This window comes from Gopherus flavomarginatus, chromosome 3 (genome assembly GCF_025201925.1).
Source record: "Gopherus flavomarginatus isolate rGopFla2 chromosome 3, rGopFla2.mat.asm, whole genome shotgun sequence".
NCBI classification, from domain to species: domain Eukaryota; kingdom Metazoa; phylum Chordata; order Testudines; family Testudinidae; genus Gopherus; species Gopherus flavomarginatus.
In genome coordinates, this window is record NC_066619.1 from 179,071,848 (window position 1) to 179,095,396 (window position 23,549).

At 38.0% G+C, this 23,549-nt stretch overlaps 1 long non-coding RNA gene across 1 annotated transcript; it reads left to right on the plus strand.

Annotated features, from left to right (window-relative positions):
- Positions 1 to 847: 847 nt before the first annotated feature.
- Positions 848 to 22,921, plus strand: LOC127046870 (uncharacterized). Its single transcript, XR_007773235.1, has 5 exons — positions 848 to 917; positions 3,557 to 3,618; positions 18,982 to 19,056; positions 21,192 to 21,315; positions 22,230 to 22,921. It is a non-coding gene; the product is annotated as an uncharacterized LOC127046870 (long non-coding RNA).
- The last annotated feature ends 628 nt before the right edge of the window (positions 22,922 to 23,549 follow it).

Genomic DNA, 23,549 nt, shown 5'->3' on the forward strand with positions numbered 1-23,549 from the left:
TATAACACCAGGGAACTGAGTAAATGCACCACTCAACTCCAATGGGCTCCCCACTGATATTTCTGCCTATAAATGCTATACCTGAAACTTTGCTGAGTTATTTATCCCTGGTTATGCTTGCTATACTGGGCAATCCACTGATGTTTCCCCTTATAAGCAAGGCCTTGTATACTTGATAGCAAACTGGACCTAAATTCTGTGGGACTACATTGTGGCAGGATAGAAATTCTGTAGCAGCTTATGGTTTTGAATGCATTAACTACAAAAAATGAATAATGCAATCAGTACAGTTTTCAAAATAATAATAATAATAATACCTAGTTCTTACACATCTTATTTAGTAGCAATTACTTAGTAAACTGGTGTTAGCTGGATATTAAATGCAATTTATTTTACTGTTCCCCTATTCTTTACCTATGCTACAATTTTTTGTATTGACACCACATAATTGCACTGAAAAATTTTTCAAGGAGGAACCAGTAGGTTTTTCACAGCTGGTGAGGAGACAGAGTCTGTAGCAAAATTCTGCATCAAAGGGTAGATTCTATATCAGATGCCATAACATGGGGCCCTGCCTATAATAAGATTGCAGCACATAAAATGCTGCCCTGTGGAGCTCCCCTGGAACAACGATGTATATGAATGCTGTACTCAGTCACTCTCTGAAAGTCCCCTGTGTATTTTTTTTTCCTTTCAAATGTCAGTGTGGCTGAAATGAAATGTCTGTCTGTCTGAAAAGGGAAAAACTCACTGATGACTCATTTTTGTTAGGACTGCTGTTGCTGCAGCACCTGAGAGGCTTTATAATCTTGCAGGAACAACACAGCAGGTTAAATTCCTGTGGGGGTGGGGAGAGGTTTTCTCTTCTGTGGAATTTTTGGTTTTAAATGGTGGAAAGGGATCTTCTTTTCCTGTAGGTAAGAAGTTTATAGGGGAGTTGTTGATTAAAAATATTCATAAAGAATGGAATGTGGCATATATATGATAAGTACTTCCAGGACAACTTAGGGAGGACCAAGTCAAATAAAACCTCCGCACCTGTGTGATTAAAAAGCAGTTGGTTTGGTTATTGATTGCTGGAAGGGTGAGTACTGTGTTGTAGTGGGACCAAAGTAGATCACCTGGGAGAATTCAATGGATTATTATTTTTTTTAAATCTAGCCACAAGAGCACCAAGACTTAATTCTTCTTGTGTAAGTGTGGAATAACTTTATAACCATGAATGGGGTTAGTGTGCATTTATGCTAATATAAATCTGGCTCTATAAGCTTAGATGGCAATCAAATGCATAAATGATTTCCTGCATTGTAATCACTGTGGCTCTTCTGCAGAGTGAAAGGAATCAGGCTGTATGGAGCCTATGCAGGGCTATGTTGGTTCTGTATGCAGTGAAATGAAAGTTTGGTGTAGGCTGCCTAGATGCTGCTGTGCACTGGGGGCTTCTTGGGTTGTGCTGGTGCAGTTGCTATCACCAGCCATTTTTCCTCACTGAGGTGAGTAGCTACTCATTCTTGAGGCTGAAATAGAATGGAGGTCTGAAGCTGGATTCCCTTTCCTTCAGCTGCTGAGCATACAGCCTTGCTGCTCAGATTGTGCAGTGAGAGACAGAGGACTTTAGGGTTAATTCTAAATTAACCCTAAAGCACTACTCCTCAGTAGATACCTTAATTAAGTCACTCCAGTAGAAAGTAGACCAGCAGTTCACTGGTAGCACAGAAAATGGAACCAAGGTTTCACTCAGGCCAGTTCCCTACCCACTGTAGCATCCTGCTTCTCATATAGTTCCTTTTGGGCTGTCTCTTAATCTTGTTCATTTACTAGAATTAAGTAACTTGAGAGTGTAGCTCAGCAAATAATTTTTTTCCTCTGCTCATTAAAAGCACATGCATGTGTGTATGAGAGTGTCTTTTTCTCTCTCTTTCTTATCCCAGCTCAATAAGCAGGCAGGATAGCACACATATTGTCTATTTGTCCCTGAAGGACAAAAATCTCGTGAACAGCTTATTCACTTTAACTGTTTTATTACTCTGGTCAAAATATATTTATTTCTACTATCTAAGGAATTGTCTCCAACAAGAATTTAATATGAATGTTTTACTTGTCTTGGGAATAAAGGGGTATTTTTTTTTATATTGTGCTAAGTCACTTCTGCTGCAGCAAAATGTGTATAAGACACTTCTTAAAGTATTTTACCCGAACTTTGGGCCAGAATTCATGACTGCACAAGACAGTGGAGAATAAGGCCAAAGAGCTACACTTCTGCTCTTTACTGAACATGAAGTCTGTCATGAAATAACTTCATTAAACAGATTCATAAAGGAAGAGACTTTAAAACCAGACAAATTCAAATGAGAAATAAGGGCACATTGGTTGTGATTAAACATTTTTTAACACAGAGGGTGATTAAACATTGAAACAAACCAAAGGAAGTGGTGGATTCTCCATCTCTTGATGTCTTTAGGTCAAGACTGGACACCTCTCTGGAAGATAGGCTTTCATTCAACACCAGTTATTTGGTTCCATAAAGGGCTAATTGGGTGATATTCTTTGGCCTGTGTTATGCAGGTGGTCAGACTAGATGATGTCATGGTTCCTTTTGGCCTTAGAAGCTATAAATCTATGCCACAAAGGGAAGTGAGGTGCCCAATATCAGCTGAAAGTCTTCACACCTTTGAAAATCTCTCCCCAGTGATAACTGCTAGCTGTCTTGAGCAGTAATTCTGAAAGGGCAGTCAGTATCATCATCCCCATTTTACTGAGGGGGAAACTGAGACAGACGTAGGTGAAGTGACTTACCTAAGGTCACCCAGCAGGCCAGTGACAGAGCCAAGAATAGACCCAAGGTGTCCTGAGTCTTAGTCTGGTGCTATTTTCTAGGCCAGACTGGCCCTTGGGGGATTGTGACATCAGCTCAGAGTGCAGTATCACTCATGAATGTCACTATAAACATTTTGTAATATTCATTTTATTATGCCATCGTGTTTACCGTATTTTACTTCCTGTTCTGTGACTCTACATTTTCACTGTCAGAAACAATACATAAGTATATTAAAGAAGCAGGACTGAGGTACAACAGCTCTAGTATAAAATTTTGCAACTTAAGTTTATTTTTAAGCAGTCTGGTTTCTAAATACACAAAACTTATTTTTTTAAAATGAAATTGAAATGAAATCTACAATTAAGTATACATATAGTTAAGGAACCCTATCTAAAAGTTAATGTACTGTATCTGTGTGCTATACTAAATGTACCCAGTGCTTCAGTTAGAAAGGTACAAAAATCCAGTTCCAGTTTTCCTCTGTCCCTGTCTTTCTCAAATGGATGGAACCCTCTATCCATGTGACCCTACTTGTAGAATTTCTTATATAACACTTGTTACCTCTTGATAGTCATTGATATATTGCTGCTGGGTTTGCCACACCTCATGGGAAGGGGTTCTTGCTAACATGTGAAGGAATAGTTTTAAAATAGCTTAATTGCAAGATGATTTCTGGACACTGAGAGCAACAGACTGAATTATAATCTGAGATGCCACGATTGTCTTAAATTCCTGCAGGACAGTCAATGGATTAAGACTTTAAAGCACAGCTGAAACTTCCACAATCTTGGAGGATATATGTGAGTTTTGTTTTTTTTTTATCCTCACACGGGGCCCAAATGTAATCGTGATCCAGTGTCACTAGACACTGTGTTACTTCTGAATATCCATTGCATGCATTGGTGCTCACAAATCCAACAGCAGATTTTGTGAGCTATATCTCATGTATGTCTCAGACTGCAGTAATATAGTATATTAAGTTGTCTGCCAGTCACATTCAATCTTTTCCCTGCAAATCTAAGTGTCTGCATAATTAGCCCATGTGAATACATGGTCTTGGTTCTGTATTTATTTTAACATAGATATAGAGAGAGATTTCTAAAATGTTAACATTTCAGCACTTTGGCTGTATCACAATGAAGGTATAACCTCTATGCTTTGTTATAATCCTCTAAAATGATTAGGGTTTAGTTCACCAATCTGACTTTTTGCTCTGTAAGTCTAAATAGAAACAAATGTTTTCACTAGCACCACATTCAGTGTTGAACCACACATGCTGCATGGCTAGAACCCTTAGACATTATTTATCAGGAAGACACTCAAAGGAAAAGATCACATCTTTTAGCTGCATCTGGTTAAAGGTTTTTTTATACAAATAAAAGTTGAAGGCGGAGTAGCATACAATGTCCAAAACAAGATGACAAGCTCTCAAAAAGCAATAGTGAACATTTTCCATAAATAAAATGAGTAAACAAAGCATTTGCACAGTGACATACAAAATTAGTGAATGTTTCTGAACTAAGGATTTAATAAAGCAGTTACTTCGTGCAATGTATTAAGTCATGATTAGATTTTTTTCTGTAAATGTTGATAAAAATTAATTTCACTGTACTTAGACTATTATTGATGGAAATATTGATCAAAATGTACACCCAGGAGGCAAAGTAAGAAAAATGCTGCTTGAGACCTTAGGGCTTAATTTGTATATGATGTTGACAATTTGTGTTCTTATGGTTATAAAGTTTTGACTTTTTGTATCTCAGTGTGTACTGGCATTACATAATTATTGCCTGGTCCTCCATAACTTCCCGCAACAGTGAAAATTTTAATAGATAAAAATTGAAAAAATGCTTAAAACCCATAACTTTGTGCAACTGTGAAAATTTAAATTGATTAAAAACAAAAAGCATAAAAATAAACATTGATATCTGTCAAAATTATTTAAATGAATTCTGCCAATACTACATATATTATTTATATTTTCTTTGGTCTATTATAAATATTTACATGTTACTTTGTTAGTGCAACTATGTTTTTCTCCCACATGGGTGACCTGTAGACCCAAGGTGTTTTTGGTTTGTTTTTAAAATGATTTCACCTTCCATTGTAACATTTACATTCCCAGACTTCAGTCCAGTACTTTAATGCAGAACTGTCACTATTATTTTATGCAGACAGGAGGGATTTTCCAAAATCAGAGATGACAGATTTCTCATACTACCAAAAAAACTTGCAAAAAAATCCATTTAGTATTCACTGAGTTAAAATGAGCAGTGCTCTTTATTCCCAAACTGTATCCTCCTAAATATCAAATCTATGTAAGTATCACTGGTTTCATCCAAAGTACTATGCTTCTGACGTAAATAAAGGGCAGGCACTTGGAGATAAATCTTTCAAAATGACCTTATAGCTAGTTAATCAATGTATCACAACAAACCTAGGGCCCTTTTATTTTCTCTGTTGTACATTGCCCTGATCCATGTATAAATATTGATGCCAGTGTAAAGGTACAAGAACTGGTAATCAGTATACCTGAAGATGTGTTTCTTATTGATCTACCACTTGCTAGAGACAGATGGATTTTTTTTTTTTTTGGTAAATTACACTTCCATTAAGTCTGATAAACTTTTATCCCATAACTGTATGTGGTAACAGAATATCAGAGACTGCCATGGTAAGACCTAAAAAGGAGAGAGATATTTAATTCAGAGTCAGTACTAAAACAAAAGCAATTGTTTTATATGCCACGTATCTCACCCATCTTGGGGATGATGCATCAGCGCAACTTTACTTTTATCAAACTCTTCCAGGTCAGAGTCCTCATTTAAGAGCACATATTTCTCATGCTTGCCTGTCTCCATTATTTTAATTAATTTGTAAAACCTGTGAAAATCTCTGCTGATTTATTCCATCCCTGCTTATAAACATACCACTGTAAACTCTCCTAGCTTTTGCCTCCTACTGTAAAGTTCAGTAACAACTTCAGGGCTGTGGACTTCTCTGTGTGAGCTCTCTGACTCTGAAAGGTGATCCTGCTTTGTAACTCCCGGAATGCTTGGGTTGCCTCCAGTCCTGTTCTGCTAGCTCCTCCTTTCACTTTCACAACAAGTTCCAGTCTCAGAATACAGAGATATGATTAGGTTAATTTGCAAGAAGTGGGGGAAAGTAAAAAAGAGGAAAGAGAGAGGAAAAACACTTTCTTTGTCTCTCTCTCTTTTACTTTTACTTTTCTTCAACTAGAAAAGTGAGAAAAGGTTTTATTTTAAAAATGAGAGAAACTAACATTTCTCTTATTTTTCATCCCCTTTTCAGAAGAAAAAAGGGAAAAGATAGGGAAGGGAATAAAGGGAAGGGAACAAATAAAAAATACCCCAAATATTTTAAACCAAAAGTTTTGTTTAATTTTGAACATTGTTTTCAATCACATGCCTGACAAATTTTGAAAGAAACGAAATGTATATAAATTTTTTTCTGGAAAAAAAAAAATCCAAACCCTAGTAGTGCCCTAGGTTAACCTGCCCCTGCCCTACCTCTGATTACCATAAAATATGGGTGAAATCCCGGCCCTGTGGAAGTCATGGGAGTTTTTCTATTGACCTCAATGGAAGGAGGATTTCAACCTCTGTTGTTAAAGCACCACCTAGCCTTTATTTTCTGTTCTTTTTCAGAAAAAAGCTTTTACCCCCATTCTACCAACCTCATTTGTGTTGAGTGACAACTACTCACAGGGAAAAGGGTTAGGATGGCAGAATTAGGCCCTTTGTGCTTGCTTTCTTTAAGAGATAAAAAACATAAGCACGTTCGTAAGAAGACATCTAGAGAATAAACCTCATTCTCTAAATTCATGCCAATTAGGCACTGTATTTGTCAGTGAAGAGTAATCTATCAGCACTTGGAGAATACCCTAGTCTATTTGCAGAAAGCCAATTGAACATAATATTCCCATAAATCTATTTTGCAGTCCCGAGGGATCTGTTAGAGACTGTCTTACTGAATAAATAGGTTAGCCAGTCCAACTATACCTTTGTGTATGGATGTGATGTTTTGATTTTTGGTTTATTTTACAGGATGGCCTATTTACCAAAAAAGTTTTTAGGAGCAAAAGAAATCAAATGTTTTTGAAAAAACCGAACAGCTTAATTTCTCCTCATGTTGTTGTTAATTATTTGTATGACAATAGTAACGAGCAATCCCAAACAAGACTGAGTCCCGATTGTGCTCAGTACTGTACAAATACCCAGTGAGAAATAGTCATCATCTTGCACTCTGAATTGGCAGGACAGACTAATTAAATTGTAAGATCTTGGGAGCAGAGATTGTCTTTTTGTTCTGTTTTTGTACAGTGGCTAGCACAATAGGCTCCTGGCCCATGACTGGGATTCCCAGGGGCTATAGCAATACAAAAGAATAATAAGCATTAGAGGGTAAACAGCAGCACAGATTGTTGAGACACACAGCAGGTCAGAGGCAAAGCCAGGGACTGAATCTTTGTGTCCCCATTCCTAGTCTAGAGCCCCAAACGCTGTACAACACGGTGTCCCAGCAAAAAGTTCCAGATGGAAACATGCAAGGCTAGATGGAGCTACATTGATTTACACCAGTTTCAGATTTCTGCCAGAGCAGAAAACATACTTACATAGAAAATGTAATGTATGTCTGGTAAACTAGTAAGATTCGCAGTATCATCCTTGTGAGAAGAGATTTCTGAATAAACCTGTGGTTCCAGGATTTTTTACTAGGGTGAGTGACATTAATTAAATGATAACATATAGTACATACAGTGTTTTTTTTTTAAAGGTGTTGCAGCGATGTCCTTAAATTTCAATTTATAGCACTGCATTTCCAACTTAATTACTTATGGGAGCTCAGCCTAGCGTAGCTTTCTATCTGTGAACAACAACAGCAAATTCAACCTTAAACACACAGAAGCAAAGTCTCAGCCGATCCAGGGGTATAATTGTTGTCAACCTGGATACAACACACACCATTTCTGCAAGGGTAGTGATGGCTCTAATGTTAAAGGGATTTCAACGTTTTAATTTATAAATATGATGGGCCAGATTATGGTCCACCTAATGCCCTCCCAACGGGGGATATGGGGCACTCTCTTCCTCCCTGGAAGGCAGGTGAGTAATAGGCAGATGAGAGCAGGGAATGGACATGCCTTGGCCATACCTGATCCCTACCACTAATGTGCTGGCTAACACAGAAGCACTAGGGAATTAATCTGGGTCAGGTATAGTGATGGAGAACGGAGGTAGTAGAGAAGTAGATTCTAACTTAGAGGTATAGTCTGATTTCTGCTGTAATCCTGGGGCACCACAACAATACCCAACCCTGTACTTGGGCACAGCCACAATTTAGCCTTGTGCTGATTTCTTCTTTGAGCTAATTGTGCTTGGTGCGATGCCTCCAGTTTGGAGAAATTACAGTTCATCGGAGGCCATCAGTTAAATTTAGCAGGTTCTAACCCAGCATGTTTCCATTGATGGATTTATTGGGTAGGTAGCTAGAAAAAATTACATTGACTTTAGCATTACATGCTGCTAAGAGACTATTGGCTCCAGGGAGATTGTAGGTATCATGAGGGTGTGTCTCATCCATGGGTGATATTGGAGTGTTTGTGGCAAAACATCAGGAGAGGGAAAATGACCTCAGCTAACAAAGCACTTCCATAGCTTTTAAGCAGACACTAGCAATAATATGTTCCTATGATACTAATAAAACTGCCTACTAATTTTGCAGTATTTTAACATCTGATGAAATTACTTCATTTCATTTGTATCATAGATTGAAAATTGTAAGCAGTGTTACTAGGAGTGAGGAAATCTGCATATTAATAAAAAAAGAATCAATGATAAAGATAAAATCCCTCTGCTGGTATAGCCTGTGCTCTTGGATTAAAATAATAATAATATGTAATAATAAAAAAACAAATGTCCAGCATTTGAAATCTGGAGGTCAAAGATAAATGAGTGTACCACAGGTGTAAAAAAATTGATGGCCTTATCTGTTCCAAGGATGGACTGCTATTAGAGTCAACAAATACTCTTTAAAATAGGTTTGTATCAGTTCTGTCTCATCAGAGTGCCAAAAAATGCAACTCCATCTACTGAGAAATGGAGACAATATGCAATACCTTCCCCCAGAAGTTAATCTGTCAAATTTCTTTGAGTTTATAAATGTGCTATGCCAGCTGGATAAAAACCTCTCCAACATATGCTATGTGTTAGTCACGTGTATAGAACATGTGACTCACACCACACAGTAAGTCATATTATTTTAAAATAGAACATTTTTCCTGTATTCATACATTTTATTTTTAATATTAATTATTTTCCACCCACCTAAATGTGAAGTGTTTTCATCTCCACATTACACTAGTTACTATCACTTTGATTGAAATTAGTGGTTGTTCACATTAGGCACGAGGCAGATCATGCTCATGTCCCAGTTATCCATGGACAGAGGGGACCCGCTTCATGAAGATCTCCCTGTCCCATGTAGAAGACAGGTCAACTTGCTTTGAAGCATCATCCCCTCTTTGCAGACCCCAAAAGAGGGCATCCAATGGGGTTGGTATCTATGCAAGGGGAAAGGGCAGGGAGTGCACAGCCCTGAGTTGGGTGGTGCTTAGGAATAATTATGGTCCTCTCCTATGCCTTGTGGAAATTTCCTAGAAAAGTTTATGCAGCCTCAGGCTATAATAATCATCATATGGAACCATAAATAAAGACTAAATACTAATGACTTTTTGTTATTAACCATCAGTTTATTTTTGTACTATTAAAAAGCTTGATTTAAAAAAAACCCCACAATCTTTTAAGAAATGGTACCTGTTCCATCCCACAGAAGAGGGAGGATGAATCGGCATAAATGAGGCTATTAGACTGTGACAGTGAGCAATGCGCTGGGTCACAGGCATTTGACAATCAGCTCAATCAACATACACTGATTCTAATTAATCACAATCTACCAGGACAAGGCGCTCAGTGTTTAAATAACAGTGGGGCAATACATTGTTGATGGTGTAAATTATGCAGTCCAATCGCAGGAAGGCTCCCTAACTGCAGGAAAGACTGTCTATCAAAATGCCATTATGCTGTGTGTATAACTGTGCTATTACTGCTAATGTTTGTGCAGGTCATTGCAGATTCAGTTTTATGATGAATTTAATGATAAAATCCTGAAGAATTACTGTTGATTGCTCTTCATATATTCATCTCAGCCATTCCCCTCACAAGCTGCCATAGACGGATACACACCAATTGTGTTGTTAATCACTGTCCCAGCCTCCATGGCAACAAATGTGAGACATCACTTGAAATATGCAGGTGAAGAGAAAAAAAAGGGAGAAATAACACTGGGACAGATACTGGCATTGCACTCATGCAGGAGATAAAGGGGCTGTTTATTCCCCTGATCAGGCTACTTGTATTGTACTAGGTAACAGCACAGAAACAGAGAGAGAGACCATCCACCACTTCCAGCTGTTACTCCCATGCCATGCAGGTTGGTGAGCAGGGACAAGGAGTGGATGAAGCCTTGACTCTGCCCTCAGTCAGCGGCACTGAGCCATTGCAGAAGGGCTGGCGACTCTTACCTCCACCTTGGAAGAAAGAGAAAAAGTGGCCGGGGATATGATGTTAGTGTCAGTTCTCTCCCAGTTCCACAGCTGGGGCAGTGCAAAGATGTGCTGCCCCTGACTTGGTGTCCACTCAGCCCAATGTTATTATATTATAAAGTGTATTTACAATCTCATGTTACCTTAGCCTCATCACGCCAAATATCCCTCTCAGTTAAACTAATGCAACTTCATTTAAGTCTAGATGGGCCAAATCCTGCTTTGATTTACCCTCTGTGCAAACCCATTGTCTCCTGTTGATCTGTACAAATCTGATGACTCCAGAGGTGTTGCGCAGGATGTGAGACTGTGCTTGATTTGGTCTACTCCATTTAAAAGCTAAGAAAAGCCTGCTATTCAGTCATTAAACACGTTTTCAAACCTTTGCCTCTGAAGAAACATTGGGTTATTTTATATACTCAATTTTCTGCTCCCCACGTTAGCCTTGGAATGCATCTTTGTAGAAGCAGAACTATTTGCTGCATTCTCATGGCATGGGGCCTGATCCAAAGCCCACTAAAGTCAATTGGAGTTTTACCACTGACTACTATGAAGTCTCACCTATGCAAGAGAGGAGAATTTGGCCCACTGTATTTTGAAATGACAGAATAGCTGTTTACTGTTTGAGCTTTGTTTAGTCAAGTACAATTACAAATTTTTCCCCTTTGGGGACTTCTCACACATTTGAATAAAAGGTCTCACTTGCGTTGTGCATGGTAAAAAGGGCTTTTTCTAATGAGGAAAATAGAACAATCCAGTCTGAGTTTAAAATTAAAAAAAAAACAACAATGTTCAATCAAGATAGTTTGATCTCAACAATAGTCATCTGTATGAAAAAGGTCACTTGAAATATGTTATCATTTCATAGAGGTACTCTCAAGGGATTTATCGTTTACAGCACTCAGATGCCATTATTTCATGGTCTTTTTTGTATTCCCCAACTTGACCACCACAGATACTAAAAATATGTTCTCCAAGTTAGCTGGAAATAAATGCAAATCCCACACATCTGAAGCGTTCTGGCATGTATTTCCATTCAGAGAAGCATAGAATTAGATATTTCTTTCCCACTCTGAATTTTACTGCCAGAGAAAGAATTTCAGAATGTTGCAATACATTTTGGAGCAATTATTAAGTAATGTGGCTGTACCTCACATCAGATGCAATCAAAAACAGTAGCACCAGTGTTTGAAAACAAGATTATAGCTGGGTCTGCTTGAAATGTTGAGAGCCAACCAGAAGGTGAACATGAACATAGCATTCAAATTAGTCTTTGAGCCTGCAAATTACCCATCCTTCCTTCACTTTAGTACTGGATTTCAGAAATGATGGTCATATAGCCAATAATTCTGTCCTAAGGCAAATCCATACATTTACCTAATTCTGTAAACCAAAATTCAACCCCATGGCTATAACAGGAACCACCCCTCAGAAACTGTCTTTAATTGTATATTCATTTTGGAATATATGTTTTAACAATGATGAATAAATCCTATTTACATGACACAAAAAATATTTAATTGAGAGCCACATGGAAATTCTCACCTAAAAGATCTAGAGATTTTGTAAAACATCTGAGCTGTTTTTTTCAGTGACGTATTTTTGAAGAATAGTCCACATCTGGGTGTAAGAGGGCAGAATATTGCCTAAAATGTCATCATAGTGGGCCTGATCAAAAGTAAACTGAAGTCAATAAAGTCTATTTACTTTAATGGGCTTTGAATAAGACACAGAGAAACTGATTCAAAGTCCAGTAAAGTCTGTGGCAGCTTTATGCTTGACTCCAGTAGTATTTGATCTGCCTCTGGGTGAACAGTAACTGGAAGATTAATGAATATCTGAACATAGTTATGCTTTGTTTCTGTGACCTCGTGCTAATAAACTGAGATTATCATTATTGAAGCACGAGTGGGAATCTAGATTTTAAAATCATGGCTTCTTTGATGATGTCAGGATGATCATGCTGAAAATATTTTGCTGTAATAGACATCAGGTTTAAAACAAACAAAAGGAAGTATTTCTTCACACAACGCACAGTCGAGCTGTGGAACTCTTTGCCAGAGGATGTCGGGAAGTATAATAGAGTAGGTCTATCAATGGCTATTAGACTAGCTCATGTTTGCCAGAAGCTGGGAATGTGTGTCAGGGAATGGATCAATTGATTACCTGATCTGTTCATTCCCTCTGAAGCACCTGGCATTGGCCACTGTCAGAAGACAGGATACTGGGCTGGATGGACCTTTGGTCTGACCCAATATAGCCGTTCCTATGTTCTTAATGTATTTTTTTAATGGATTTTTGCTCATTTAGTAAATTGATTAAAATGAAGATAACCAACCTGTAGTCATTCTTATGCCTTTAAAAAAAAACAACTTGATTTTTTGAAGAAGCTGCAGCATATCAGATTGAAGTGGGAGTATCCACTTGAAGTCTCTAACAAATTCTGTGACACTAAGAGTCTTTGATTTCTGCATTTAATTATATCTCAATTGGATTAGAATAATCCTATTTTTCCTTGTTGCTTGTACTCAGTTTTTGGTACTTGTCTTGCACTTAATTAAAATGCTGCTACTGCTGCTAGACTGGTGGTAAAATTAAGGATGACACAAGAGAGTTTTGCATCTGGAAGAATCTTATTTTTAACCTTAAAACTCTGCAACTTGGGCACTATTTTTGGGTGAACTTTTATTCTAATATTGTTAAATCTAACTAAAAAAATTCCATCCATGTTGCTCAAAGGTGAGATAAGGTTCCAAGGAGAGCTGTCCTAGAAAATGCCCACCTTCTAAAGGCACTTGAAACCTACAGTACTGTACATCATTTTGTCCAGGGTTTGCTCTTTAGAATTGCAATTACAGATGTGCCTGAGGGCTCAGAAAATATTTGGAAAGTGACACAAAGAGATAAGATCCACAGGCTGGCAGATTGCTAGAGCATAGCATACCCTCTATGATTCAATTATACCTGCTGGGGAAACAGCAGCATTATTACAGTTTTCATTGTGATCACACTAAGTGAGGCCTGTCACTTCATATGACCCTTATAACTAGGACAGTGATTTATTTCTTTCCAGAGATTTTCAGCAGGAAATTAGGAGCACTGGGGTGTTAGATGGCTCAGTAAATTGGTAATGGGATCCTGAGCCTTTCACCTCAAGGTCAGCAGTTTGAATACAGCTCAGATAGCTGACTTGTTAATGTCTTGTAACCCTTCTGCCAGGTGTTGGCAGCAAAAAAGGGTGCATTTGATTTTCAGGGATTTCCTTGAAAAAAAATTACTACTACCAGCTTGACCCCCCTATCCGGAAACCTGGGAAACTATATACACTACCCTGAGTGTCCCTGATAGGCAATTCTTCCTCACTTGGAAGCACTGAATCCAGGATTACAAAGAAAGGAACATTATTTGGGAGGTGGGGGGAGGGGAAAGAAGGCAACAGAATGAATTTGGAAAAAACAGCAATTAACAAATTAGATCATGCAAGAATCCAGCCCCCCTGGGTCTTAACAATAATTCCAACCTCCATCTTTGGTTGGTGTGAGTGGCTGATGTGTCCTTGACACTTCACTACTTCCCACTCCAGGTTAGCTGTCCTGGGCTAGAGAAGTCTAAGAATTCTAGTAGGTCTGTGCTGCCTAGGCTGCTCTACAGACTAACCCAGCTGGAGTGATTTCAGCTTTAATTGCTGGGTAGGGAGGACTGTACCAGAATCCCTGGGTAGGCTGCTGCTTCCTCTGTGATTTCCACCAAAGCTGTCTAGCTCTGCTGCTGGTCTGTGCCATCTGTCCTCTCAAAGGCGCTGCTGTCACTTTATGCCATCCATTATTCTGTAGCAGCTGTCCCTGCTGCTTTGTACTGTATTGCCATCAAGCTGCCACTGCTCTGCACTGCCCACTGTTCAGCAGTCTCAGCTCAGTTCTGGGGTGGGATCAGTGGTATCTCCTACCCTTGTCAGAGTCCTAATCACCAGGGAAGCACTCCTAGCAGCAGGCAGGAGTGCTTCTTCTTGCTCTCTCTCTGTTAGCTCCACCCAGGATCCTGGACCCAGCTGTGCCTGAACAGTCTCATCAGGGTAACCTGGCACATTCAATATAGTGTCTTATCTTTGTATTTCCCAACAAGGTGAATTGCATGTTATGGCCTCCAAATTCAAAACTTAATTGGATTTTAACCAAAATTCCTCAAACCACCACAAAACTGAAGGGTAAATGTGACCTGGCCTATTCAGTAAACTGTCCTTGCTCTCCAGCCAATGTCAATGGATCCCCGATTCATCTGCCGTTCTTAAGCAACTCTGGGTTTTGTGTCTCCCATTACACCAATAGGTGACAGAAGTGAACTCCCTGCTTTTTTAAGGGTATGTCTTCACCGCAGTTAGAAACCTGTGGCTGGCCCATGTCAACTGACTTGGACTTGTGGGGCCCAGGCTAAGGGGCTGTTTAATTGCAGTGTAGACGTTAAGCCTCAGGCTGGAGCCCAGTCTCTAACACTTGCCAGAGCTAGGGCTTCAACGTTAGTTCAAACATCAACTGGCATGGCCAGTTGCAGGTGTCTAATTTTCAGTGTAGACATACACCAACATTTCAGGACGCAGGACTTACAATCTGATGACTGTCTCTATGGCCTTTGTCAAGCACGTTGGTGTTCTCAGTCCAGTTTTTAGTATATTAATATCTCCTCACTCATAAAATCTACAACTACAATAGGCACTAATTGGTACTGTTATTCACCATCCCAGCAGAAGGACCAGGCACTGAGTGGCTATGGAAACTAAATTACCTTCTTGCCATTACAGAAGGTCCCTCCGAGTCAAATTTGAGATATATTAGCAAGATAATATATTCTGACACTACCACTAAGGGAACTGTCCCACGATAAATAGAGGACTTTAGTTCATTGGTCTCTCAATCTGACATCTTTCAGAAGCAAAACCTTCACTTACACATTTTAAAAGAAAAGAGCAACAAAGATTTAAAAAGTAGATGGTCAATCAATGAGATCAGCTGATTTTCGGGGAGGAAGTGGTGCAGTTAAGGGATATGCAATGCTCTTCAGTTTGGTTTTCCTAAGTTGAGGGAAGTCAACAAAGTTGAGCACTAACATGTTTTCTAGATGGCACTGTGTCTTTTATTTTTTTAACCAAAGTGAAGTCACAGAATCTCTTATCTGATGACCAAGTAAGTGCTCTTCTTTTCTTTTTCTTATGAATGGAAATCTATTTAATATAAATTAGTATAATAGAATCATTTGTTATTGTTGACAATGATGCAAGTATAATTAAAACAACTCAACACTTTTGTATTTAACACACATGACTGAAAGTGAGGAATCAGGAGTTCTAGTCCCAGCTCTGCCACAAACTGACTTAGTCAAATGACAGATCAACATTTCAGATTTGTCCAGCTAAGTTTAAACTAGGACTGACAAGCATTTAAAAAAAATAATCATGATTAATCACACTGTTAAACAATAATAGAATACCATTTTAAAAATATTTTGGATGTTTTCTACATTTTCAAACATATTGATTTCCATTACAACGCAGAATACAAAGTGTTCAGTGCTCAGTTTATATTTATTTTTATTACAAATATTTGCACTGTAAAAAAACAAAGAAATAATATTTTTCAATTCTCCCACTGTAAGTACTGTAGTGCAATCTCTTTATCATGAAAGTTGAATTTATAAATGTAGAATTATGTACAAAAATAACTGCATTCAAAAATAAGAGTGTAAAACTTTAAAGCCTACAAGTCCACTCAGTCCTACATCTTGTTCAGATAATTGCTCGGACAAATAAGTTTGTTTACATTTGCAGGAGATAATGCTGCCCACTTCTTGTTTAGAATGTCACCTGAAAGTGAGAACAGACATTCACATGCCACTGTTGTAGTCAGAATCACATGCCAAGTGCCCTAACAGTTCATATGTCCCTTCATGCTTCAATCACCATTCTAGAGGACATGGGTCCATGCTGATGACAGGTTCTGCTCGATAACAATCCAAAGCAGTACAGTCTGATGCATGGTTATTTTCATCATCTGAGTCAGATGCCACCAGCAGAAGGTTGATTTTCATTTTTTGTGGTTTAGGTTCTGTAGTTTCCACACTGGAGTGTTGATCTTTTAAGACTTCTGAAAGCATGCTCCACATCTAGTCCCTCTCATATTTTAGAAGGCACTTCAGATTCTTAAACCTTGAGTTGAGTGCCATAGCTGTCTTTAGAGAATTCACATTGGTATTGTCTTTGTGTTTTGTCAAATTTGCAGTGAAAGTGTTTTTAAAACAAACATCATGTGCTAGGTCGTCATGAGAGACTGCTATAACACGAACTATATGGCAGAATCTGGTAAAACAGGGCAGGAAACATACAATTCTCCCCCAGATAGTTCAGTCATAAATTTAATTAACACATTACTTTTTAACGAGCATCATCAGCATGGAAGTATGTTCTCTAAAATGGTGGCTGAAGCATGAAGGTGTATACAAATGTTTACTTTCCTCACTTTCAGGTGACATTGTAAATAATAAGCAGGCAGCAGTATGTACTGTAAATGTAAATAAACGTGTCTGTCTTCACAGTTGGCTAAACAAGAAGTAGGACTGAGTGGACTTGTAGGCTCTAAAGTTTTACATTGTTTTATTTTTGAGTGCAGTTATGTAACAAACAAAAAATCTACATTTGTAAAGAGATTGCACTACTGTACACATGAGGTGAACTCAAAAATACTATTTCTTTTGTTTAACATTTTTAGAGTGCAAATATTAGTAATAAAAATAATATAAAGTAATCACTGTACACTTTGTATTCTGTGTTGTAAATGAAATCAATATATTTGAAAACTTAGAAAAACAGCCAAAAATATTTAATAAATTTTACTTGCAATTCTATTGCTTAATAGTGCAATTAAAACTGCTATTAATCACAATAAATTTTTTTAATCCCAATTATTTTTTGAGTTAATCATGTGAGTTAACTGCAATTAATCGAGAGCCCTAGTTTAAACACTTAGATCCACTTAGATCCTTCCAAAGAGCATCCTGGTTAGCAGAAGTTTTGAACACCTACAGCTGCCAGTAGCACATTTGAAAAAAACTGAAGCTATTCATTTTTATGTGCCCAATTTTTGGTACCTGTGCCTGAAAATATTGTCCTTAATGTTTCTATGCCTCAGTTTTCCCATGTATAAAATATGCAACATAGCTCTACACAAATGTGAATCTACTTGATATCTGCAGTTAAACAATGGGAAGCCTTTTGGGGTATGTCTGCACAGCATTTTGGAGCAAGCAGAGTGAGCCTCCCAGTCTGGATCAACAGACTTGGCCAACAGGGTATATGTTAACACTCTCAAAAAAGCTATATAATATGTGCTTTGAAGTTTTGGCTCAGGATCTGAAGCCTAGGGAGGCGGGGAAATGGAGTTAGTCACATTTGACAGATCTTTCTCCCCATCCCTTTGAATGGCATGTGCCCTGGGAGGTAGAAGAAAGAAATGTTCTCTGAATTCCTCTCATTGTTGCTGGCCCTTGCGTGGGGCATAGTCTGAAGTGGTGTGGTACAGAAAAACTCCTTGCACAAGTGCAAGAACCAGAGACAATCTGTCACCATATAAAAAGCACATTATCATTGTAAGGAGCTCTCTCCAATGGAAGAAGATTACACAAGCATTTTACAGTTCTAATGACACAGACTACCTCTATGAATAATTAAATCACCTTCTTCAGAAACCGTATGCCAAATGCACAGCTTATGTAAATCTATTGAGGTCAAAAGGAGTTACATCATGGAAAAACATCTGGCTCCTGGTGCGTAAAAGCAAATTCCATCCTTTTTAGCCTATTTGAAAGTTTCTATCTTACACGTGGACAATGTGGATTACAACACAATTGACTACACTCTAGTTGTTGAGCTACAATATTTCACTATGAAATAGCATTAAGTGTAGATGACCTTGGTAAAACCATCCCATTTGTATCCACTCTAAATTCATTGTTTGCTGTGTTTTTTTCCCTTGCTGAGATTCTCAAGTACTATCTAGAGTCTGAAGGTTTAAGCTGAAATTTCGGTTATAATAAATGAACAAGTAAAGATTTTGCTCCCTGACTCCAAAATTCACTGATTTTTGTCTTTGGCATTGTCATCCATTTCAGCTAGTCTAGGAAAACAATGGGTGGTAATTAGTATAAAATCACTGACAAAATTATACAATGCAAGTGTGTTTTTTTGAAATATTTTTTCCTATCATTTAGTTGAACTAAAGTTGCTTTATACTTAGTTCTTCAATTAGCATGTCAAATTAAAATAATTTATAAGTCAATCATCCAATTAACATGTATTTTCCTATTGGTCTGATGACAAAAAATGCTGCAAGTAAATTATGCAAGTGGAGAAAATTATTTTTTATATTCTGTATATTCTCAAAGTTTTATCTGTATCTTTCAAAACCAGGTATTATTAGGGGCTGTATCGTTAGTTGCTAAATTATCAGCTGCTAATTATTAGCTGTGGCAGTTAGTTTTTAATTCTCTTTAACAGAGTACATGTTTTGAGGTCCAGAGCCTGCAATGCAGACAAAGCTGATGGGAGACTTTATCGTTGAGTCATCTTTATGTGAGTAGCCTGTGATTTTCTATTTCTTTTTTAAGAGCAAAATTCAGTTGTTTGTATCCTGGCTCACTCAGATCAGCCAAAGGAAATAGGCCAAAGAAATACCCAGAGTTACTAAAGTGGTGATTTAGAATTGTTAAATCTATTCAAGTGTGGTTGAATGATTTAACATTATAGCTTTCCTTTCTGATCCTCATTTCCTCCATCCCCCAAACCCATAGTTCAGGTTCCTATAAATATTTTCCTCCACCCCAGCTGTATCTGCAGCTCTGCGCTGTCAATACCAGCCAAGAAGACTTACAGTTGTTTCCTCCAAAGTGTGTCTGCTTCTTAAAGTGGCCTGAGAATTATGCAGTCTATAATATCAGTTCTGGATGTTGAAAAGAAAGTTGTATAGCCATAATGACTCCAGCTATCCTGAAAATGATTAGAATATGAAACATTTCTGCAATCAGCTTTAGGTTACCATCCACTCTGCTTGTTTTAGAAGCTGACAAGATACTAGACCGTCACAGTGATGGTGGAGCTCATCGAGGCAGTTCTCAAGATTAGGGAGGGATTCGTAAAAGTAAGAGCAAAGCATGCTGGAGAAAACAGTTGTTTCGGATGAATGATAAGCCCACAATAAATGCAGGCTGTCAGAATGCTAAAAAGTTCTAAGGCCATTATTTCTATTGTCCCTCTTGAGCCATTACACATTGTGGTCAATTATCTCCCAACAGCAACCCGTGTAATGAAATTCTCTAGTGAAATCTTGCCTGCCCGGTTTCATTTTCAGCAGGCAGTCTAGCTCATTTTAGAAACCCTGGACCCCCAGGATGCTCAGTACTAATACACCATTAAAAACATTTAGTAATATAAAATATTAAAAGCAGCAATCACTCTCCTGTCTCATTGTTATTACAATAATACCTTTCATAATGGGAGATTATCTATCTTGACTGCCATTAAACTTCCTTTATTGAGAGCTCATAATTCATGCTGTCATCAATTTGCTCCCAGTATTGCCTGTAATAATACTAGTTTGAACCCCGCATCCGCTATCTCGTAGCACTTTACCGACAGTTATTAATTAAGCCTCACAGAATCCCAGTTTGCTGCCCTCCTACTGTGAGATGATTGGCCTAGATGTGTTTTATGTACCCACACTGTCTACTCGAAACACAGCTGTGTCATGGTCTATCAATATGCATTAGAACTGGCAATTGTGAGGACTAACTATTGCTTAAGAATCTCCCGAGGTATATTGCTGAACCTTGGATTTTTCATTTGTGTTGATACCATATGAAAACCCTCCTGTCATTGGGCCCATCCCATTTCATTATGTGTTTTAGCTGGAAAAATACAATAGGGTTTGGAATGACTAAGAGGAGATTCTTGCAAGTAATGTGGCATATTATTAGCCCAGTCATAAATATGTTCTTATTAATAACAATATGCCAAAGAAAATATCTATTGCAACATGATCCACATTGTTTGCTCCATCTGGTCTGAGCATCTGTGGGTAAAAGTGTGTAGGGACAATTAGGCTATTGAAAAGAATGGATGGACTTTTGTTATCTAGAAACTCCTAACTGCAGTACCTTCCCTACTCCATTTTATTACACAGAAAAGACAGCTACCTACCAAGCTTGTCTTTTATTGGTGAACCAATGTAGCGATAAAAGAATATTAAACTGTAGAGATGAATAAGCAACCAAAAAAAAAAAAGGCACATGGGAGAGGCAGTCAAAATTAACTGGAAGTAACCATGTACAAATGAATAATTTTAAATCAGCTCTATACTTTCTAATTTATGTTGCTATAGTAGAAAACCTATCATGGGTAGGAAGCCAGAAGATTGATGTGACACATGTCTGAATGCAGTTTTACTAGAAATAACAGAATTTTAGAAGAGAAATGTCTTCATTATGTCACAGTTAAATAAAGTCCAGAATTTACCTTCTCAAAAGAAAATATGCTGTTTGTTCCTAATATTCCAACATTAAACAGGTACCTGATAAACACAAGTCTGCATAGGATGTTTCTAATTTAATACTCAGCATGTTGTCAATGCTTCATATTATGGGAGAAATAGAAATGGCCAATAAATAATGGCCGTTTGTCAAATTCTTTATTTTCTTTTACCTTGACCCTAGTTCTAGAGGGTAATATTTCTGAAGAAGGACTGCAATCAATTTCTCATTTGAAGAAGAACAATGAAATGGTTTGTATGAAGTTGCTCGGTGTAGGACTAGTACATCATGGAAATTCAGCTTTGTGGTATGTCACTAAAATGAGGATCTTGTCTCAGTGGGTTTCAAATCTTTGATTAGGAGTAATGTGTTTGGAGAATTAGCAAAAAATGTTCTCAGATATTTTCATTTACTGAACCCCATGATTTAGAAAATGATTTTGATGGAAAAAATGGAATAATTTTTTTGATAAAAATGTTGATAAAAAATCTAAAAATGTGGACTATTTAGTGAAAAGTAGAAAATAGATTTCATTTTGAACCTTGTGAAATACAAAATTAAAATTTCAAAGTTATTTCTATTAAATAACTCTTCTGTTTTTTAACCGTTTATACCATATCTGCACATGCATTTAGCAAAATTACAGTTATACATCTGATTGGCCAGCTGTGACACACTTTCCCAAATCCTATCTCAAATCAACAACTGCAGGACATGGAATGCACAAATGTGCATGCCTTGTGCATATGCATATTTTGCACACTGAACTCTAGCCTCCAGTTCTAAGACAATTTGGCTGCTGTGTCAGTTTGCATGGTGGTTAAAGCTGAGGGTCTGGCAGTCCCTTCTCACCAATTTATTCCCATCCATCTCACTTATTATCTGTATCATCTGGGGCAACTAACTTAGCCACCTTGCACCTCCATTTTCTCACCTGTCTAACAGGAATACATTTATTTGTTTAGTTATTTATTTCCCTTGAAGGGATGTTGTGAGGTTTAAATAAGGCTCTTTTGAGCTTGTGGAAATGCAGCAACCCCACTGAATAAATCTGTAACTGATGAACAGATTATTTCTGTGTTTATGTATCTGATATTGTAAGGTAGTATTTGAATAGTTGTATTGAGAGCTTCTGCAACTTTGTAAATCATGAGACAGGAGAGACATTAACTAATGAGAAGTGCTGATCTCCAACAAAAGGTGTTTTGTCCTGCCCAACAGGAAATATCCATCAATACCAGATGGACTTTTGTGGGATGTTAAAGAGGACAAAACGTGTTGGTTATTCTGCCCTCCCCCTACCCGTGAAGATGAGTCATGCAAGTGGATTCCTCCTATCAACTGAGTTTTTGCAGATCAGACCAGGAGGGAGGAGAATTAAAAACCCCTAACAAGATGACACTGTATATCTATGCTGCTTGGACTCAGGAGGCAAGGTTTACTGTCCATAAGCAAGAGATCCTTTGCTTGGGTTAGCCCTAAAGGTCATATGGAGCTTGCTTATTAAAGAAGCTTCTATTTTTAAAACTTTAGATTGTAACTCATTTGTGCATATATATTTACCAACTTTAACTTTGTAAATAACTCTCTAATTTCCTTTTCTGATTTAATAAATCTTTATATAGTTTATCACAGGCTTGGTTACAAGCTTTGTTGTTGGTGTAAAATCTAACGTGCAATTGACCTGGGGTAAGTGCCTTGTTCTTTGGAACTGGGAGTAAACTGAATATTGCTGTAATTCTTGGTGTAAGGGACTATCACAAAGGTATGCTCATTTGGGTGACAAGATAGATTGGACTTCATCTTTAGGCTGTTATAGTACCTGAGGAGTTTACACTTGATAATTGGTTGCTGAAATCTAAGTATAGAACTCACAACCAATTTGGGGTTAGTGGTCTACATCCTAGCAGTCCGCTCTGGAGTTTCTACTCATCCTCTTATTTCACTGCAGGCAGCTTTTCAGACACCACTGAACTATACTCATTCTCTCTCTCTCTCTTTGACCTAATGACTATTTGAGTTTTTATTCACAATTGAGCAGTCCTTGGGGATGGGGGTGGGCAAAGAGAGAGAGAGAGAGAGATATACTATGACTCTGTAGTCCAGCGATGGACAGCCACCTGGGTCAGAGATCCCAGATCCAGTCCCCTGCTCCAGTCACTCTATTATTTATCCACAGTAGAACAGCTTCATCAAGAGAGATTGAGAAAGCCTCACATCAACCTATCCCACAGCTCAGTGACTAGGACACTTTCCTTTTGCCCCTTCTTCTGTGGTAGAGGACAACTGAACCTGGGTCTCCCACATTCCAGTTATAAGATGAGCATCATCATCATCACCACCTGCATCTCTTCCTCCTCCTGCTACTGTTTTAGGTGTCTGCCTCACTCCACACAACTCATTCCCTCAAAGAGCAGCTTAATCAGCTAAGCTGTCTGACTCCCAGTGGTGGGTTCCCTCTTGTGAATCACAAACAAAAATAGGTGCCTAACTCGGTGAGAGGGGTGAGGTTTCACACATCCCTCTCCTGTAGGCATCTCC